This window comes from Poecilia latipinna, unplaced genomic scaffold (genome assembly GCF_001443285.1).
Source record: "Poecilia latipinna isolate Pla-1442-1.1 unplaced genomic scaffold, P_latipinna-1.0 Scaffold556, whole genome shotgun sequence".
Classification (NCBI taxonomy): Eukaryota; Metazoa; Chordata; class Actinopteri; order Cyprinodontiformes; family Poeciliidae; genus Poecilia; species Poecilia latipinna.
In genome coordinates, this window is record NW_015113172.1 from 122,473 (window position 1) to 129,248 (window position 6,776).

At 41.7% G+C, this 6,776-nt stretch overlaps 1 long non-coding RNA gene across 1 annotated transcript; it reads left to right on the forward strand.

Moving 5' to 3' along the window:
* The first annotated feature begins 3,769 nt into the window (after window positions 1–3,769).
* LOC106953031 (uncharacterized) lies at window positions 3,770–4,330 on the forward strand. Its single transcript, XR_001426105.1, has 3 exons — window positions 3,770–3,928; window positions 4,045–4,160; window positions 4,237–4,330. It is a non-coding gene; the product is annotated as an uncharacterized LOC106953031 (long non-coding RNA).
* The last annotated feature ends 2,446 nt before the right edge of the window (window positions 4,331–6,776 follow it).

A 6,776-nucleotide genomic window follows, 5' to 3' on the forward strand; every position in this document is an offset into this window, starting at 1 on the left:
CGCAAAGCTTGCTTCACTCTGTCGAGGTTCTGGTGGTATTTGTTTCTGCTCAGCTCTCTTAAGGTCTCACCACAGCAACACAGCGAGTCTTTCATTTTTTAGCAGCCGCGTTGAAGATTTGCTGCTGTGCTCGGGATTATTGTTGTGTTTCATGGACCGATTCAACCAAGCCTCAGCTGACAGACGTATTCCTTCTGACGTTATTGTATGGGACTGTAAAGGAGTTCGTAAACCACTGTGTGATTCTCCACCACCAACCTGGACACGAGTGGTTTCTCTAAACATTGCTTCTCTGGTCTAATGTATCGGGTGCAAATCGTTCAAACTTGGAAGATCAAGTCGGGTCTCTTTGTTGCGAGACTGCAGGCAACCTCACCAAGCTAGCCAGGCTTGCTGTAGTTTCCTAATCAAACTTTACTGAACTTTAACTTCTAACATGCTATTTGAGGCCAGAGTTTCTGGGCCTTCAGTGGTTCTGCTGAGTATTTTCTTACTTTGAGATGAACATGCTACGAAAGGTTGGCAGCTGACGATAAATTGCAAATTGTATTATCACCTGAAGAACATCTGTAGGACCTATAGAGAAACTCCTATAAGTTTATAAATTTGTGAAGTACTTAGCGACCCTGAACAAGAATCAAAAATGGAGAACCAATATTTAGCTTTGTACTTTACTAATGTAGAATAAACTGGAGGAATGCTACTAGCTTACAAACTGGAGTAAATGCATTAAAGACTTGTTGTTGCTGTTGATATATCAACCTTCCAACCACTCAGGCCTTCTGGTTCAAGTCTGCTTTGCAACCAAGTAAACTGGTACATTTCATTTTTACATTTATTTCAGAATTCTTAATTTTTTATTTTTTATTTTTAATCTAAGCGTGCTTTAAAAGTCCTCTAGTTTTTTTGGTGTTTCTAGTTTTTCTCTGGATGCTTTGTTTCTCTCTGTTCATTCGGTGTCATTTAACCATTTTCACTCAACTCCTCCAGACAGCTACAACACAGTCGGTTAATTGAACATACCTTTTTATTTAACTTTATTTTGCAGTTAACCCCCTCTGTATTTATATGGCAAGTCATTTTTATTGAGCTGTTTGATTCTTTGTGTTGGATTATTATTTTTCCTGCTGATTTCTAACAAAAAAATTCTCTCCTTGTCGGCTTTTAGGTATGGTTTCCTTTTTTTATTTTTAACAAATTACCCTACAGCACAATAATCGATGTCTCCTGTTGGGTCTTCACCAACCAAAACTTACGGAAAAATAATCGATAGTCTAAATTTTTTTTCTTACAAATTTCATATTCAGAGAGATTTCTTTTACAGGTTTTCTGTGAAAATGAAATCTGTGCATAGATGAGTTCAGAGGTGCATTCAGTCCAACCCGGCATCGCAAAGCCTTCCTTCAGATAAATTGCACTCTCACACGAGCTCAAAGGGTATAGGAAACAATATAAGGGCTCAAAGCCCTTCGGTCGTTTTATCACACAGCCTGGAATAAAAATCCTTGCAGGAAGACGGAGGAAGAGAGGAGGATCGATATTCCAATACCCCCCTGTCTGCACCACTTCCCACCAATATTATCCCACATCATTGCTCTGGACACGGTGAAGACAGATGACTCCCATGTCAGGAGCGCAGGAGACTGTCACAAAGATGGTCTGCTGAACGGCTGCACTGATGGGGCACAATGCTCAAACCTCTGCAAACTTTACAGCGCAAGGCTTCAACCTAGAAAGACGAGAGTCTGAGTCTGCAATAACGGGACTATAACCTTCCCGTTAGCTGCAGCTGTGCTAAAAGCACGCGACCCAGATAGGAGGACAGACAGGTAGAATATGCCGCTTGTTTTTTTATGAGCTGTGCGTTAATAACCGGAGTGCACAAATCGCTCCAAGTGGCACAAGACCTCCAGGGACGTCTAAGCAGGCGCACACTCGCACAGAGGGTGAGATCTGTTCCTGACGGCAGAGAGGCAGACGCTGCAGGCGGGCAGGTGGGGCAGGCTGGGGGCCTGTTTGTGAGATGTGACGGCTCAGAGTGACAGGCAGGCTGCAAAGAAAAGGTGCAGAAACGAGCCAAGATGGATGAAGGGGAGAGCATTCTCTTTGTACCAGAAAGAGGCCTCTGTTGTTTTTTTGATCTGCTATGACTTCAAAGTGCAAAAGTCTGTTTTTTTGTCCTGTTTTTTTTTTTTTCTTCTCCCCTTATATTACCGGCAGAACTCCCTCTTTACCTTACGGGGCTCCAGACAAAAAAACAAAAAAAAAAAAAGAAAAGAAAAAGACAGCAGGCATGGAGGTTGAGAGCCCTGCTCGACGGAGGTTTGACAAATTAGATTTTGCGGTGATTGATGCGGAATCAACAGCTGAAACATAGTCGGATCAGAGGTGTGGGTTGAAACGGAAGAGGCTGAGAGGAAGAAACAAAGACTGAAAAACTGGGGGGTGAAATCAGCTGAATCAAAGAAAGTGTTGCACAATATTAATTTATATCTTTTCCTTTCACTAAAGGATCCAGTCAGCCAGAGTGGCACCCATGCTCATTGACGGTGTCAGACTGCTGCAGTAATTTGTCGGCCCTGATTCAGGGGCGTTATGAGTTGAGTGTGCAATTAGATTTATTAAGACCTGAGTGCGTGAATTTGTCTGCGTCTGTAATGAGACGTCAGTGGAAGAGGGCGAGCAGCTGTGGTGCCGGAGCTGAATCGATGCTGATCAAAAATGCATCGGAAAGTGTGCGGACCAGAAACGCACAAAGAACCTTAAAAACAAACAGATAAAAAAAAGGAAAACACAAAATGAACCAAGACAGAAATGAATAAAAGTACAAAAAAAAAAAACCCTGATGAAGATCAGCTGAAGCTGATTAGAAACCCATCATCCACAGTAAGACGGTGTTAAAGCCCAGTCAGAGAGGAAGAAACCATAATTCAAAAAGAAACAGAGAAAATAAGAGTAGTGTTTCCAAATGCCCTCAGGTATAAAATATCTTTGGAGTCATATGCTGTTGTCTGAGGAAGCTGTAACCAAACTGTTTGCCCAAAGTTTTCACTTTTGATGTGAGGTACGATAGTAGGAGTATTTCAGTGTGTTGATGTTTATGAAACACTGAAAACACTGAAGCAAATCTCAAGACATGAACCAGGAAGTCAAAGCTTGGGTGTTACAATGGACAATGCACCTCAGTTTACCACTAAGTTAGTTTCAAAGAACCTCAGGGTGTTTTCACACCTGATAGTCTGGTAGACTCGCTTCAATTTGGGAACAACATTTCAACATTTATTCAATTTTCGGCTGGTGTGGTTGGTTTTCACCCTGCACCGTGTCAGATAATCCAAACCCATTGAAAAACTCATTCACCCCTTCACATGTGGCAGCACCAACAACCACAGAAACAAACCACACAAAAACCTATAAAGAAGACATGAATACGACCGCCTAATTCACACAAAATATAATGGGAGTGGCGTCAGATTTTAGCTGTTGTATTCCTATGAGACCAACGTTAGACTTGTACGATTGTTTTGGTTGTATTTACCCAGAATGCCCTGCTCTGCTGTAGTCTTCCTGCTTTTGGAGCAGTCTCTCGTCCGCTTGGCGTTCACATATGCATTTGAATCTTCAGCAAAACAGAGACTTGGGTTTTTATGGGGACCAGACTTTGCTTTTTTGGTCCAAATCAGAGTTTGGTTACGCATTCACACCTCCCCAAGTGAACCAGACAGTCTTGCTATGCACTTAATTTTATATTAATGCTATATACTGTCAGGTTCTGGGCTTTTCTTTAAGAAAGGTCTCTCCTCTTCGGCTTCCCGTTGGGGAGTGGCCTGGAGTGGAGCTGCACGCCTGAAGCTAGTTGGATCATCAGTCGAGAGGATTTAAGGAGCCATCGGACCTCTCCTCTCCGCCGGATGATTATCCCTCCACGGTAGTCTCTAGCTCGTTAAAGCCTTCTTCTGAAACGCTAGTTTTTTGTGATTCTCTCGAAAGGATTTCTGCCTGTAGTCAACCCCCCTCACTAGCCCTCTGTTCATTCACTTTCAGGATCTGGCCAACTTCCACCGGTGAATCTACCTGCAGCTTTCAGAGCCTCACCTGCCTGCCCGCTCCAGTCCACTGCTCGATCGCATCCTCCCCCGTCAGAAGCCTTCCAAGAAGACGTAAGCTGAAACTCGGTTCCTCATCGCACTTTGCCCTCCTCTGGCCAGACCATTAACCTGTTCTCTCCGCTTCCAGGCGTGACTCGGACCTATATCCTCGGATCACCTGCAGAACCTTCAGGTTGTTTCTTTTTTTTAAAATAAAAATAATAACTCACCAGTTGTTTCCGGGTCTGATTCTGCATGTGGGTCAGAAGTCTACCCTCAATTATGACATATACAGCCACTGATGATGAATTACTCTCAAAATTAATTTGAAAAAGGAACTATTCTGTACTGACTCCATCTAGTTTTCCAAGAATATACACTTTGAGGTTTAGAGGGCTGTGAAATAGCTCAGGTGCCACACTTTGGACACCACTGGTTGACAGGATCATATTGGCCAATTGCATTTTCTGAAACCAGCCTTGTTAAAGGCTATTTAAAACCAGGGAGTTCTGACAATGTGCCGGTCCATCACCCACTAGGAGTTGGACTCAAGAGAGACAAGGCTTTCCATACTTCATCCTCCCATACAAGAGCTCACGACACGCAGAATGCAAATGACAGACAGCAAATGCAACTGCTGGTTGTGATATGTGAAAGCAGCATTTGCCCAGAGATGAAAAACAAAGCGATTTGTAATCTATTCCCACCTTCCAGCTGGCTGAGCCAAGATTCTGCACATCATTTCATTGGCCCTGCCACCACTTCACACTCCGTCTCTCAGTTTTGCCTCTCTTTTCACACTTCTGGATACACGCACACGCACGCACACACACACACGCACACACGCATACCCATATACGGCTGACCAATCCACTCCTCAGTACCACCAAAAGTAATTTGTCATGTTCATGATAAATTATACCCTCTCCACTTCATAGCCTGAGGGCGAGAGAGGAAGACAGAGAGCTGGTGTGGAGAGAGGAGAGCCGGTTGTTTACAGCTGCTGTCATCTGTATTTGGTCCTGAGAGATACTAAATGAAACATGACAAAATCTGGTAAAATGTAGCGAGATTCGTGTGTCGTCTGGCTACCTGTCGCACGTTTATGCAGCCGTGGGCTGGAGTTTGTCCTTGTAGTGTTGTGATGAGTGAATTAAAACTTGAGAAAAAAAAATGCCAACACCTGCAGATCAGTTAAAGGAGTCAGGTCACAAGATTTTATAATAATGTCTTTCTGATCTAAATAGCTTCATTTGCACCTGGAGAGTTGTTTCCTGCTGACATCCCAACTTTGAAAAGTTTATCGCCTTCAGAATCTCTACTAGTAAAGTCCTTTAATAGTAGAAAAAAAGAGAGTCTGATGAAAAAGAAAAAATTTATTGCCATAAAGGGGAGCTTAAAATTCTCAAATGCATCAACACGCAGCAAGGCAACAGGTGGGGATAGGGAAGAGATTTATTGCACAGCTTGAATGATGTTGCAAATCCTCTGGTGATTTTATTCAATTGAACGGTTAACGCTCTGTTGGTGGACAGGTGAGCAGAGGGGAGACATTGATCTGAGTTTTCTCAGCTGCTCTGATGAAGACTCAAGGTACGATCTAGGTAGGTATTTCTAGGTCACAAGGAAATAAAAGGTGAAAAACTTGAAATCCTAAGAAACATAGTAGCTTAATTGTCGCAATCAAGATTGGCAATGTGGAATTGCCTGGTAGACCTGCTGGTCCTCTTTTAATGTGGCATGTTGTGAAGGTAAGTTGCAGGAGAGAGATGATTTTTAACCCCACAGCGTGTTAATTTATTTCTTTTTGGAAAGTTAGTGCTTTACCTCTAATTTAGTATTAAATACCAAATCTGTGCGGACTTGATAGTTTAACGCTTACTAACACCAACAAGGTGTTGAGAGTTTAAATTTTAGGATTTTTTTTAACAACATTAGACTTATAATCTTCTAATTAATGCTAAAAGATGCACATTTTCCCTCTTCTGAATAATTCAAAATGAATTGGGAAATAAATTGTGGGAATGTTTTTTTTTTTCTTTCTGGAAAACAAAATATTTCAAAATGTGCACCACAACAGGAAAACATTTTCTAAAACATTGTGCATCGTGGAAAAATATACATATCAAAGAGTCAGACCTGGTCAATGCAAATAACAGCGTGACTTTTTCCTTCAATAGTATATTGTGTAATTATCGTGGATAGTCATTATTCTGTTCCAGCACAGAGATGAACATGTTTAGGATGAAGTGAGTTTATCAACCTCAGATTAATATCTGAGGCTCCTGGAGTAACTCATTACTCCAGGAGCAACGTAAAATGCAGTCTACATTTTCGGGGGACAAAGACATTTACTTTGGAGATAGATCCTGTCTGATGAAGCTAAACTAGAAACTTAGATTGTTATGAACACCATTGTATTTGGTGTTACCAGGGGAGACGATCACAACAACAAAGTGCAGGTTACACAGCGCCGTCGTGTCTTGTGGCTGTGCGTTACTGCAGAAAAGTTACAATGCAACAGTGTTTTTTTAAAGGAGTCTGGTTTTTGCGTGGTGATTACTAAATAAAAATCTAAACTACTTAGACTGGGTGTTCAAACACAAAACAAACAGGGAGCCTTTTCAATGTTTTTTTTTTTTTTTTTTTTTTGCTATAATAAAACCTTTAAAAAAATTTTTAAAAAAA